Source organism: Pteropus medius, unplaced genomic scaffold (assembly GCF_902729225.1).
Source record: "Pteropus medius unplaced genomic scaffold, Ma_sr-lr_union100, whole genome shotgun sequence".
NCBI lineage: Eukaryota > Metazoa > Chordata > Mammalia > Chiroptera > Pteropodidae > Pteropus > Pteropus medius.
The window spans coordinates 2,780,182-2,794,503 of NW_024349799.1; the positions used below are offsets into that span (position 1 = coordinate 2,780,182).

The 14,322-nt window shown below is 38.5% G+C and overlaps 1 protein-coding gene across 1 annotated transcript in view; it reads left to right on the top strand.

The window, feature by feature from the left end:
• ANKFN1 (ankyrin repeat and fibronectin type III domain containing 1) overlaps positions 1–14,322 on the top strand; it is a 318,100-nt gene that overhangs the window by 141,609 nt on the left and 162,169 nt on the right. The window lies entirely within an intron of this gene.

The following is a 14,322-nucleotide window of genomic DNA, read 5'->3' on the forward strand; positions in this document are numbered from 1 at the left end:
CAGTATAGGATTGCCGATCAGGTGGCATCTCGGAGCATGTTGCTGAGAACATACATAGCTAAGTAGTGGACATCGTTGTACCTCCTTGGTTTTCTTTTTCATTGCTGGCACAGAAGTCACAGTGCTTTCCAACAAGGTAGAGGCTGACTCAGATTCCTGCTGGGACAAAGTAAAACTTGATTTCCTGAGCAGTACAACTGAACTGACTCAGAGGCCAAAACAAACGAAATTCCAGTACCCTTGATCCTGTACCATCTTAGGGCTGCCTTCCAGGGAACAAAGGTGATGTGATCAAAAGTAACATGTGGTCTCATCTTCTTAGAGTGTGGCTTTGAGAAGCTAAGAATGATGCCCAGGGGAAACAGACTCGTTCGACTAGAGTGTCCAGATCTAAAAGAGGGCCTCTTGGGAGAAATGAGAGTGTCCACTCTTCTTCTGTGCCTTTGATGGGTCTCTGGGTAGTTCTAGGAGGACAAGGGTGCAGACATCAATACATGTTGTTCATTTTCTTCAGGCTTTTCTCTGTTACCAAATCAGACACCTTCTCTCTTAGCATCTGTAACCATTTCTAGTTAACATCCCTATTCCCTTAAGCAACTGGAAAGCAAACCAAATAAATGTAGAATCTCTAGGCAAAGCAGAGTTTAATTAAAAAACAAATCAAAACACTGCCATCTCACCTAGCTAACCCTAGCGTGTTAGAAAAGACCGCAGGATAAAGGCACACTGCCTGGGCTGCTGAGTCAACAGTGGGAAAGAGCTTCTCATGCAGAAAAGGCAACTAACAGCCCTATTAAATAGAGTCATACTTTTCTCACCTACCCACTAGAACTGTGATGTCCCTCCAGTTGAAACAGAATAGCCGTCTTCAGTGATGCATCACTCCTTAGCTTCCTCTCATTCATTCATTCATTCATTCATTCGTTTGTTTTTACAATAAACGTTTATTTATACCCACTTATATTTCAGTGGTTTTCAATTTCATGCACCCATCTATTCATTCAGAAATTACTTATTTTTGAACCCCTACTTATGAGCTGCGTACTCTCTTAGGTATAAGAGACAGACAGGGTCCATAACATGAAAATTTTATATTCTAGTTAGCAATTCATACTCTATCCACTCATCGTCATTCATCCATTCACTCATTCCTTTGACAAATATTTGCTGAAGCCCTGCTGTATGCCAGGTACTGTGTTAGCCACTGGGCCAAACACATTCATCCCATCTTCTTCACTACTTTCTTAACTCAGTGTGTCACACATATACCACCACCACTACTGCCAAGCACAGAACCAAAAACAAACCCAACAACTTTCTTTTGTTTTGCATGTGTATATTTGTGTGTGATTATTTTAGGGGGAGAGGAGAGTGGGCTTCAGGTTGGTGGGCAGGGTTATTGAGTTAGACAGTATTTCTGCAAGTAAACATTGGTTTCATTCAGAGTAGGATATAAGAAGGCAGATCACAGATTCAGTACAGTACAAAGAGAATCTTTGTGCCATAATCGCTGTGGACCAATGGGATAAGCTGCCTCACAAAGTGGCTGGCTTCCCACCTCAAGATGCGGTCAGAAGTCAGAGGATGACCTGCCAGAGACAGCACAGAAGAGATGCTACTACCCAGGAGGCTTCTGATCCCTGATCTAGAGACTCTTTCTCCTCTGAGATTTGATTAGCAAAACAATCACCCTGGCACATTTGAAGGGTTCAAAATATACTTGTCAAACGAATAACTGAATATGTGTTAAGCCATTTGTTGGAACTTGGGCTCAGTGAGGGTAAGAGCCGGGCTTTATTCATCTCATGTAGTCCCAGGACCTCTGTCTCTCTGTAGGGCTCCAGGGAACTGTCTGAAGGGCTTTGTGCTGGAGGTTCTCCAAACTCCCTGTTTAACATTCTAGGCAGAAACATCTTCTTGGTGTGGTTTAGCCACCTGGCAGATTCTTTCGTCAACTGGAGCATCCTTTATAGACACATTCACGCGTGTTTTCCTTAAGCTCCAGGCTTTGTTTTCTTCCCTAATTAGCAAATTATTGATCCACTTCTTCTACTTTGAGGCCATATGCACTCGGGAATAAAATTTTGTTTTGCTATCGACTAGAAAAGCAAAATAGCTAAATAAAGAAAGTGAATAATGCCTTCCCAAAACAAACAGTAGAATTGGCTTCTGAGTTAGCTCTGTTTGGGGTTATCTGTGGTTGTTTTCCGCCCTCCAGTAGCACCCATAATCATAAAGAGAATGCGTGATTGCCACTGGAAACAGAATGATCGATCTACAGCTCTGTGGGCCAGACACCACTGCCCGAAGAGAAGCGCGGGGCAGGGAAACGCAGAAGCCGACGTCAAGATTTTGGGGGCCGCAGGCCACACTGTAATTCAGGTCATCACACTTGGCCAAGGAAGCTTATCAAAGAAGAAAACAGACTGACATTTTCTGGCCCTATGGTTCACTCTCAGAATGCAAGGCTGGAAGTTAGCCTGGCTTTCTCCATCCTGGGGAGACAGAGTAGAAGTTTGAGAATTTGACTCTTTGATAGTACAAAATGCGCGGCCTCGTACAGCATTGTGGGTGCTGTTTCACTTTAGCAAAGCAACTCAAGACATAAAGAATTTCAAACTAGAGCGAGGGCCTGACCTGCTTGTTCATGGCTGTGTCATTCAGGGACAGCCCAAGTCTGGCAGAAATAGCAGAAATTTTCTGCCACAGAACTCAACCCGTTAATTTAGATAAAAATGTTAGTGCGTGAACACTGACTCTACACTCTCTCTACTCGGATCTGCGAGAAACTTCCCGGAGCGGCACACAGAGGACAAGGCCCGAGCCATCGGAGGCTGGGGACATTTCACAGGGCATTTTGACGGGCGAATCTGAGAAAGTAACCTCAGTTTTAGCAAGGGAGCATGATCTTTCCAGGAGTAGCAGTTCCTAGGATGGTTAAAGAAAATGACTAAGCTTGTTTGTGACCATCTCCAAAATACATCAAGTGACAAAGAAGCCAATATCTTTTCCCATTATTGACAGAGAGGAGACTATGGGAAAACGTCAGGCTTCCTGACTTTTATCTGTTAATGACCACCCTTAGGACTTCAAGTGCCACTGCCCGGCCGTTTCTTGAGAAACTCTCTGGGTCACAATATGGAAGATGCAGTTTGGGAGTGGGCCCCGTTCTCCAGGTGCTCATCCATCCTCTCTGGTCAAGTCACCCATCCATCATTTCAGCAGAAAGACAAAGTGGTGTAGAATTCAGGGAAGAAAGACAGTATCCTTTAAAACGTCATGGCAGAGGCTTCTTTCTCTCTAGCGTAAAGCTCTAGCAGATCCTCTACTCCAGCCATTCTCAGAGGTGCTCTCCAGATCAGTAGTATCAGGATCGCTCGGGAACTTGTTAGGAAAGCAGATTCTTGGGTCCTACCCAGACTTTCTGAATCAGAAACTCTGGAAGCCAGGCCCAGCAGTCTGGATTTTAACGAACCCTCCAGATAACCAATGTACACTCGTGTTTGAGAAATGCTATGCTACTCTCCATTAAGAAATCTGAGTCCTACTATGACATAAAAAGAAATTACTTTCTCTCTCTCTCTCTCTCTCTCTCTCTCTCTCTCCGTCTTTCCCTCTCAGGATATAGAGATAGAGATAGAAATTCAGACAGACAGAAATGGAAAGAGAGAGAGAGAGCTATATGGATATAGATATACACATATAGATATAGATGTAGACAAAGATATATAGATATAGATGATATAGATAGATATAGATAGATAGATATATACTCTGATCCCTGATCTACAACCTCCCTCTACTCTGAGATTTGATTACCCAAACAATCTCCTACTAAATGTTGTGTACACACACACACACACACACACACACACGCGCGCACGCGCGCGCGCGCGGTAATGCCTTCTTTGGCATTTAGATGAGTCCGATGAACAGGAGATTAAATAAATATTATATATCTTAAAAGAAGCCAACTGGAATGATGGTAAAGAACATGGGCCTTGGAGTCAGATTTGGGTTTAAATCTACCTCCATTGTTTGCAAGCTGAGTGACACTGGGCAAGTGGTTTAATCTTTCTGGTCCTCCAGTTATTTCTTCATTGGTAAAATGGTTAGGGTAATAGTACTGAGCTCCTAAGGCTAATGCGAGGATTAAATTAGATAATACACATCTACAATGTGCTTGATAAATAAACATCACTGTTCAAGCAACATTTGGTCTCATCGCTACAATTATTCTACCGGGGTCACCCATAGTGAATAGTAAGGATCAAAATGCCCAGAGATTCCTCACTATGAAATGCAGCTTCTTTGGAAATCTTCTTTAGGGACAGTCTGAGCCAATGAGTGAGAAAGAGAATCCCAGCTTTTTGTGACTGTTTCGGGAAAGGTAAGGGATGAGAAGCAAGGCACAGGCGTCGGTGACGGGGTTTGTTGACAGGGTGGAGGCTCCTGTGTACCGTTGGCCTCGAAGATCTGCGGTGGCCACAGTTTTCCTTTCTCATTGTTATGGCGTCTGGGCAGAGAGGAGCTTAGGAGCCAGACCTCTGAGGCTGTGTGTGGTGAGCCTGCTGGGGCTGGCAGTCGCTAAGGGCGGAAACCACTGTTTGGGAGCTGCTGGCAGTTTAACTGTTTCTGTTGCTCATTGCTGAGGATGAGAAAAAGGCAGGAGGGCCAGAGCATTCCACACTGTGATTCCGTTTGTGGTAAGCGCCTGCTCACCAGGAGCGTCAGAGGTTTCTTTGGAACCATGAATTTATCAAGCAGCTTCTGGAACAAGATTTTTAGCTGGTTGCATATCCAAATATCAGTTGCCTAGACTCTTGACTTGATTCTCTCCTTCTACGTTTTTCTAAAGAACCATGCGGCCCATTTCAGAAGTCAGTGATAACTGCCTTGTGGGAGATGCAGCTTCCTGAGGCCGATGAGCTCCTTGCTGCACACCTAAAATGATTTACTTAGGCTTATTCCGATCGGTGGTGTGGGCATTCTGATCCTCTAGAACCCAAAGTAACCATAAGTGTGTAAATATGTCATCTCATAGCCTTAGGTGTGCTTACTTCTGTCTCAAGGCTAGAGGTGCATCTTACTCATCTTTGTGGTGTTTTCTGAAAGAAATATGACATCCTCCAATTAACGTGTATGCAAAACTACTCAACAGTGGGGCGTGGTTAACAAATCATATAATAAGATATTATGCAGCTGTGAGAATGATATTTTCAAATTATTTTAATACTCCTAATGCAACGAAGTGAAAATAGCAAGAATCAAGCGCCTGTATAGAGCAGTGGATCTCAGAGTGTGGTCCCTGAACCAGCAGGAGCAGCATCATCTATAAACTTGGTAGAAATGCCAATCTCAGGTCCCACTGAGACCTACTAAATCGGAGACTCAGGGAGTGAGCCCGCAGTAATGTGTGTTAGTAGCCAGGTGAATCTGATGTATGTTAAAGTTTGAGAACCGCTGATACAGAGCATGGATCAATTAAATATGTAAAATATACGCGGACGGGAAAAAGTACACAAAGAGATAAAATGATTCCTCCTGTACTAGGATTATGGATGATTTTTTGTTTTGTTTTGTTTTTGCCTGTTTCTCTTTTGTGTTTTTTATATAATCTATTTTTTCTCAAATGAGCGTACCTTGCTGTGGTATTTAGAAAAAAAGTAGGAGTAAAGTTCCCAAATATTTCTGTTACATGTGTATCATGTCAGTTCATACCATATTAACATTTGAAGACTTAACTATTCATGCACCTTCGATGTTTTTCAGTTTTTTATTCTGACAAGTCAACCTCCCTGTATTTTCTTTGATAAATCTTCTCAGCCCCACTGCTGTCTATTGACTTTCCCACTCTAAAGTCTTGAAGCCCCTGCAATTAATAACAAATAGAATTTCGGAAACTGTCAGAAGTCTCTAGCTTGGTTTGTCATAAATGAACAAATAGTTGGATTTTTTTTTAAAGCACGCTATTTCCTTTTGGATATATTTAGATGTTAATATATTTTCATGCATTAGTAACAATTTTAGCTTCTGCACATATTTTCATGCACTTTGAATTTCGTTTGGATTGATTTTTTTTACCACATCAACTCAAAGCATTTTTAACAACTTGACCCTTCTAATTTCAAGGGTTCATTTACAAAGTAAGCAAAGATAGTGGATTTGCATTTATCCAGGAGAATTAAGGTCTAAAATTAGCAAATAAGGTAAATACCATAAGTAGTCAACATTAGTTCATCTCAGTAACACCAGGATAGACTGTTATTCCTACAGCCCTATTATTCCGACTGTGATCCACCTGAATACTAGCTTACATAGTTAGGGGTCGTGTTATACGAAAATGTACACCTCGCATTTCTAGAATCACTTAGCACTCGCTGTAAGATGTTCACACCACAACAGGTTCTGAGAGTCAGAACCTCCTGAGGAAATAACAGACTCTTCCTCCAATCCTAATACTCATTTTCTAGGCAATGGCAGTTGAAAATGCCTGAGCTATTTAAGTTATTTTGGAGGATTTGTTTCCTTTCTTTTGGTCGATGGTACATAACTACATTTGCCTTTGTCGAAAGAGCATTGGGTGTGATTTCCCTGCATGTCCTGTTGTGCCTGGGCTTCCTTCTCTCATCCCCCTCTCTGGGATGTTCTCCAGGCAGAAATGACTCTGATCTCTCCCCCTGGTATTCAGATCTTACTCATCCTTTAAAATCTTAGGTACAAGCTGCCTCCTACGCAAAGCCTTCCTAATCTCAGTAGAAAGTAATCCCTCCATGCTCTAAATGTCTCTGGGACATTTATCATTCTTGATTATATTTACATTTAAATATGTCTTAGCTTGCTCCAGAGACTCTAGGGTTCTTGAAGGCAGCATTCAAGTGTCTTTAACATCCATCTTGGCTTTGAATCCTAGATCTGCCCTCCCTAGCCAGTCTTAGGAATAATTACTAAATTCCCTGTGCCTCCTTCCTCTTCTGTAAAATGGAGATGGTCATAGTACCAACCTCTTAGAGTTCAATTGAACATTAAATGAGATACTGAATGGTAAGAGGCCAGCACAAAATCTGGCATATAGTAAACTCCAATAAATGTTAGCTCCTTTTATGTCTATTCTCCATTGTGATTTCAGTAGTACATTTGTGCTCCGAAGCATCTTGTTTATTGAATGTATGAGTGAATGAATGAGTGAATGAATGAATACTATAGTTAAGTTCATACATGCACTTCTGAATTCTCAGTGCTTGATGAGGAGTTTATACTTGCCATCTGTCTATGAATCTATTATAGAACTGAATGAACCAATGATTCTCTTTTATTCTCAAGGCAGGTGTGGGGTATATGTGGGTAAATTTTCTGTCTTAAGAAAGCTGCCATCAACCATCTAGTTTAGACTTCATTGAGCTCCATGTTTTCATCCATGAAATGGGAATTATAACGCTGATCTGTGATTTTGCCTGAATACAAGAATTCAAGGAGGACTGGGTCTTTAGGGAGAAATTTTATAAACAGGGACTGTTTGTAGCAATTTGAAGAATCAGAGCATGAGTGTGTTAATTAGCATATTTCAGTTACAGAGTTTCCAATCACAGCACTCTAGATGTCGCTCAGTAAGGGCACAGGGCAAACCAGCTGCTTTTTGGGTTTGTCAAGCATCTCAAGTTATTTCTCAGGAGCTGGGGTTTGGCAAAGCCTGAAACCCACAATGCCAAGTCCTTCTTTCCCCCTTAATTTTTAAGCCCATGTGTATTTTAAGGGAAATTTAATCCGTATGTTTCTGTTTCCTTTACACTTAACTCATAAAAATGGTTTGTCAGAGCAATTTGATGTCCCAAAAATCTTTGGAGCCTTTATAATGATATTTTTTAACCTTTCTCCCTTCCCTTAGACACAGGAAATTGTGTGTGTGTTTTTTTAAGAAAATGAATCAAATTGAAAGTCTCAAGGTCAGTATGGATGGGTCAGACATACAAGCTCAATGAGCTGTGCATTTGCAAAAATGGCATCTTCCACTGCTGCTCCTATAGGGAGGGCCCTGAGGGTAGAAGAAAGATCAATTTCACATGCAGGCAGATGGCGATAATTGGCAGCGAGTTGTGATAGAGTCCTCAGATATTTGATTGTTTGCCCAGGCTGAGAGTCTCTCTCTCCTTTGTCCTTCCATATTGGGAGATCTCCTTAGAATTTGGGTCCCTCCACCTTAGTCAAATCCTGAAGCTCAGCACCAGAAGTTCATGCACACAAGAAGTTTAAAAGAATTGAGACCACTAATTCTAAAATACAGTAACTATTTTCTAATCTAGTTTTCCGCATCATCCCTAGAGAGAGAGAAAACAGGAGTCTGCATTCTTGTGTTAATGATCATATGAAGTGTTCTCACAAAGCTTTTTAAAGATGACGGTCTTCCCGAGTTTGTGAGTTTTCTGTCATAGGAAGGAGTCACATAATCCCCAGATAGTCACAGTGCAGGCAGAAATGTACCGTGCACTGGTGCTACATCTCAGCCATAAGAGGGAATATCTGGGGTGGCTTGACCTGCACCAGATCCAGGTTTGTAGCCATGTCACTTCTTCTACCATCAACTGGAGTCAAACTTTGGTCAGGCTCCTTTCTGGCAGCATACCCACTGCCAGACTGGGTTGGGTCTTTCTGTCATGAAGGGTCACAGTGTGTAGCATATATAATAGTTTGAGTCAGATCAACCGTAATGGCTTGGATTAATCTAAAACGCTTTAAAATCATTTGGTTGGCTTATCCCATTCCATTTTCACTATATGGCATTAGAACTCTGTAACATAATGGCCCAAGCTGAGGCTTTCTCTGCCATAGAGACCAAAAAGCCATGTGGACATTCACCATCTAAAACAAAGTTGCCAATAAGAAGCCCAGTCAAAGAATGTCCTGACGGCTCTGCCATCTTGAAATGGGAATAGCGACAGAAGAGATGGACCCACTGAATGATGAAGATTCGGAGCTTTGAAGGACTTCTATCACTAAGCTTATGATAGAAATGGAACAATGAAATTCTGGTCTTGGATGGCTGAATACAGGGTAAAAGATGAGCATGTCCAAAGAGCATGATACCAAACCAGGGTACTGAGACTGCACATTGCTTTTATTTTGGATTTTGGATGAGAACAGAAAACAACTGACAGAAATTGGCCAGTCTTGGAAATTCAGTGAGTCCACAGGGCCTGATAAATACCAAGGTTTTACACGATCAGTAAGTCGTAGGCAACGCGCCAGCCAGAAACCTACTATTCTCCAACAGTCTAGGCAGTGGCGAACATATACAAATGAACTCCACATATTAACTGCTTTGAGCCAGGCCCTGAATCAGATGTTTATATCACCTTACTGAATTCACATGATAACTTAGTAAGCTAAGTATCATTATTCCCATTTTATGGATGAAGAAACTGAAACTTCTAAAGTAACTTACTGGGGAGATTGAGTAACCTGTCCAAACTTGCATAGTTAATGGAAGTACTAGAATTCAGACACTAATCTGTCAAACTCCAAAGCATGTCCTCTTTCTTTAAAAGAAAAACATCTTTTTCTGATTACAAAAAGTATCAACTTATCCGAATATACAAAAATAGAGTACCGAGTTAAAGTCCCTTATATCCTACCGCCTCCCAAGATGTTAATAGCATAGAGTATATGTTTCTATATTTCCTATGTATCTACTACCAAACCTAGAGACATTTACATTTTTTACACAAAAATTAAAACTGTTCTAGAACTCGCTCTTTAAAATGTCTTAAATATCTTTCTATATCAATAAGACATATATACCAGGTCCTTTTTAATAGCTGCATAGTATTCCATTATAAGGATTGCTACAGCTTTAAATCTTTGAATAGTTTGATTGATTCCAACTTTTGGCACCAAAAGCACGACTGCAATGAAATGTGCACTGTTTGTTCATAGGTTATTGCACATTTGTGAGTAACTACAGAATAATTTGCTAGGAATGGATTTGTGGAGCAAAATAATATACAACCCATATGTCTACTATACAAGGTCATCTCCTTTGACTTCCTTTGGCTTTCTAGTTCCTTTGATTTCCAATTAAGTCAAATGCCAAATTTTCAGAGAAGTAAGTTTATCTTTCCCTTAGACTTCATTGCTAGGGAATCTGAGAGCCAATAATTCTATTAGATTTGAGTTACAACCAACACAGTCCAACTCTAAGGCAGGACAGTTAGCAAATTTCTGGAATTGTCTTTTTGTTTGATTTTACATTTGATCACTACTTATTGACTTGATTTGTGCAAGGCACTGCATTAGATCCTGGTTAAGCAGTGGTAAATCAGGTAGCATACCTCCAGGCCACTGGAGTAAATGGTTTGTACATCTGCCACTCAGCACCAGGCTGCTGCCATCCAGGTAGACATAGGTATGGCATTACCAGAACCACTCCTTAATGCTCTCTTTAGTTTTCATGCCACAGAGCCACTAATGGGAGATACAATGAAAGGAGATTAAGCATCAGTCTACTAAAGCAGGCTGTTTTCACAGCTGATCAACTTTTTAAATTAAACTTTTAATTTTGAATAACTGTAGATCCACTTGCTGTTATAAGAAAAGACACAGGGAGATCCTGTGTGCCTTTTACCCAGTTTCCCCCAACGATAACATCTCGCATCTTGTGATAACTGGATCACAACAGGATATCGATATTGATATAGACAAGAAATGGAACATTTCTGCCACAACAAAGATCCTTCCTGTTGCCCTTTTATCACCATGCCCACTTCCCTGCTGCTCCTACTCCCTCCTTAACCTCCGACAACCACTAATCTCTTCTGCATTTTGATAATTTTTTTATTTCAAAAATGTTATATAAATGGAATAATATAGTATGTAACCTTTTAAGATTGGCTTTCTTACTCAGCATAATTCTCTGGAAATTCATCCGGCTTGTCGTGTGTCTCAAAAGTCTGTTCCTAATTATGGAGTAGTATTCCATGATATGGACGTACCATAGTTTATTTAACCATTCATTCCTTGAGGAATATCTGGGTTGTTTCCAGTTTAGGGTTATTATGGATAAAGCTGCTATAAACATTTGTGTACAGATTTTTGTGCCAAAAACTAGTCTTAATTTCTCTGAGCTAAATGCCTAGTAGTGCAATTGCCGGGGCATATGTTCGTTGCATATTTAGTTTTCTAAGAAATTCTCAAACTTTTTTCCAGAGCAACAATACCATCATACATTCCCATCAGCAATATATGAGTGATCTACTTTCTTTGTATCCTCACCAGCATTTGGTATTGTCATTATTTTTTATTTTAGCCATTCTGATAGGTTTGTAGTGATATCTCATTGTGGTCTTAACTGCATCCCCCTAATGGCTAATGATGTTAAGTATAATTTCATGTGCTTGTCACTCATTTGCTATCTGTATACACTCTTTGGTAAAATGTATTTTCATGTCTTTCACCCATTTCCTAATTGGAATGTTTGGTTTTTAATTATTTGGTTTTAAAAACTATTTATATATTTCAAATTATTTATATATTTCAAATATATAAATAAAATTATTTATATATTTCAAAAAAATTATTTATATATTTCAAATACCAGGTCTTTGTCAGACATGTGGTTTGTGAATATTATTTTTCATTCTTCAGCTTGTTTTTTTATCCTCCTAACAAAATATTTCATGAAGCAAAAGTTCCTTGTGACAAAGTCCAGTTTATCAATTTTTCTTTTATGAATTATACTTTTGGCATTAAGTTTAAGAACATTGCCTATTCCTAGGTCCTAAGGATTTTCTCCTGTTTTTTTTTTTCCTTCTAAAAGTGTTATAGTTTAAGTTTTCCATTTAAGAACATGATTTATTTTGAATTAATTTTTGTATAAGGTGTGAGGCTTAGGTCGAGGTTCATTTTTTTTTTTTTGCCCATGGATGTCTAATTGTTCCAGCACAACTTGTTGAAAAGCTATCTTTCCTGTTAGATTACTTTTGCGCTTTTGTCAAAAGAATTCAGTTGGTCATATTTGAATGGGTTAATTTCTAAATTCTCTATCCTGTTCCATCTATCTATGTGTCTAAATCTCTACCAATACCACACAGTCTTAATTACTGTAGCTGTATGATGAGTCTTAAAATTAAGTAGACTGATTTCTCCTACCTTAGTTTTCTTTTTCAAAGTTGTTTTAGCTAATCTAGTTCCTTATGTTATTTTATTTTTATTAAAATTATTGGAGTGACATCTAGTTCCTTATTTTAGAAAAATCTTCATATCCACAAAAAATCTTGCTGGGATTTTTATAGGAATTATATTAAAACTACATGTCAACTTGGAGGTGGGGGGAATGACTATGTTGTATTTTCCAGTCCATGAACACAGTATCTCTCCATTAAGATCTTTTTTGATTTTCTTGAAATCAATGTTTTGTAGTTATCAGCATACAAATCTTGTAACTGTTTTGTTAGATTTATACTTTAGATTTCATTTTTTGGAGCAATTGTAAATGACATTACATTTTAAAATTTAGTAACCGTATATCTATTGCTAATACGCAGAAATACAACTGAAGTTTGTATGTTTATCTTGTATCCTGTGACCTTGTCGAATTCACTTATTAGTTCCAGGAGTTTTTTTTTTTATAGATTCATTAAGATTTTCTATGGAGATATGATTTCATCTTCAAATAGGGACAGTTATTGTTCTTCCTTTTTGATTATTTCTTTTATTTCATTTTCTTGCTTTACGACACGACCTAGAACTCTCAGTATCATCATGAATAGTGTGTCGAAAGTTAACATCCATTACTTACTCCTGATTTAAGGAGAGGAAAGCAATCTTTCAACTTTTACTATAATGTTAGCTGTAGGTTTCTTGGTCGATATCCTTTATCGAGCTGAGGATGCCTCCTCTATTCTTTTTCTGAGAGATATTATCAAGAATGAGTGTTAAATTTTGTCTGATGCTTTTTCTGCTTCAATTGATATGATCATGTGAGTTTTCTTCTTTAGTCTGTTAATATAGTGAACTAACGTTGATTGATTTTCAAATATTGAATCTGCCTTGCAGGCCTTGAATAAACACCCCTTGTTCTTGTTGTGTAATTCTTTTTAAAGATTGCTGAATTCTATTTACTAATATTTGGTTAATGATTTTTACATCAACATTTATGAGGTATATTGGTGTGTGGTTTTCTCTTTTTAGGTACTGTATTTGTCTAATTTTGTTGTCAGGGTAATATTAGGTTCATAAAATGATTTGGGATGTGTTCCTGCCTCTTCAGTGTTCCAAAAGAGATCGTATAAAATTGGTGTTAATTCTTCTTTAAACGTTTGGTAGAGTTCTCCATTGAAGCTGTCTGGGCCTGAGGGGTTTTTTTGGGGGGTGGGATGGGGTGTTTAAATTATGAACTTAATTTCCTTAATAGTTAAAGGACTAGTCAAATGATCTACTTCATATTGAATGAGTGTGATAGTCTATGATTTTTTTTTAAATGGTCTATTTTATCTAAGGTATCAAATTTACACTTGTAGAATTATTAATTATATTTGCTTATTATCTTTTTAATATCTATAATGCTATCCCCATTTAATCTCTGATATTGATAATTTATATCTTCTTTTTCCTTTGATACTCTTAATAGAGGTATCAATTTTATTTATCTTTTCAAAGAACCATCTCTTCATTTCATTGATTTTCTCTTTTTTAATTTTTATATTATATTTTTTTTCAATCATAGTTGACATACAATATTATATGAGTTTCAGGTGTACCACACAGTGATTACACATTTATGTAACTTATGAAGTGATCACCCTGATAAATCCAGTACCCATCTGACACCATCTATACTTACTACACTATTAGCTATATTCCCCATGCTATACCCTACATCCCCATGACTATTTAGTATCTACCAGTTTGTACCTCATAATCCCCTCCCCTCTTCTTCCATCCTTCTACCTCCTAATCCGGCAACCATTAAAACGCTCTCTGTATCTATAAGCTTGTTTCTGTTGTTTGTTTATCCTGTTCTCTAGATTCCACGTATAAGTGAAATCATATGACATTTGCCTCTCTGTCTGACTTAACTTCACTCAACACAATACTTTCTAGGTCCATCCATGTTGTTGCAGATGGCAAGATTTCATTCTCTTTTTTATGTTTGAGTAATATTCCATCATATATATACACGACCTCTTTTTTATCATTTTCTCTATTTTCTATTTTCAATTTTATTTATTTCTGCTCTTTATTATCTCCTCAATTCTGCTTGATTTAAGTTATTTCATTCTTTTTCTAGAAATAAAAATTATATTTAAAGACCATTGCATTCAACAGAAG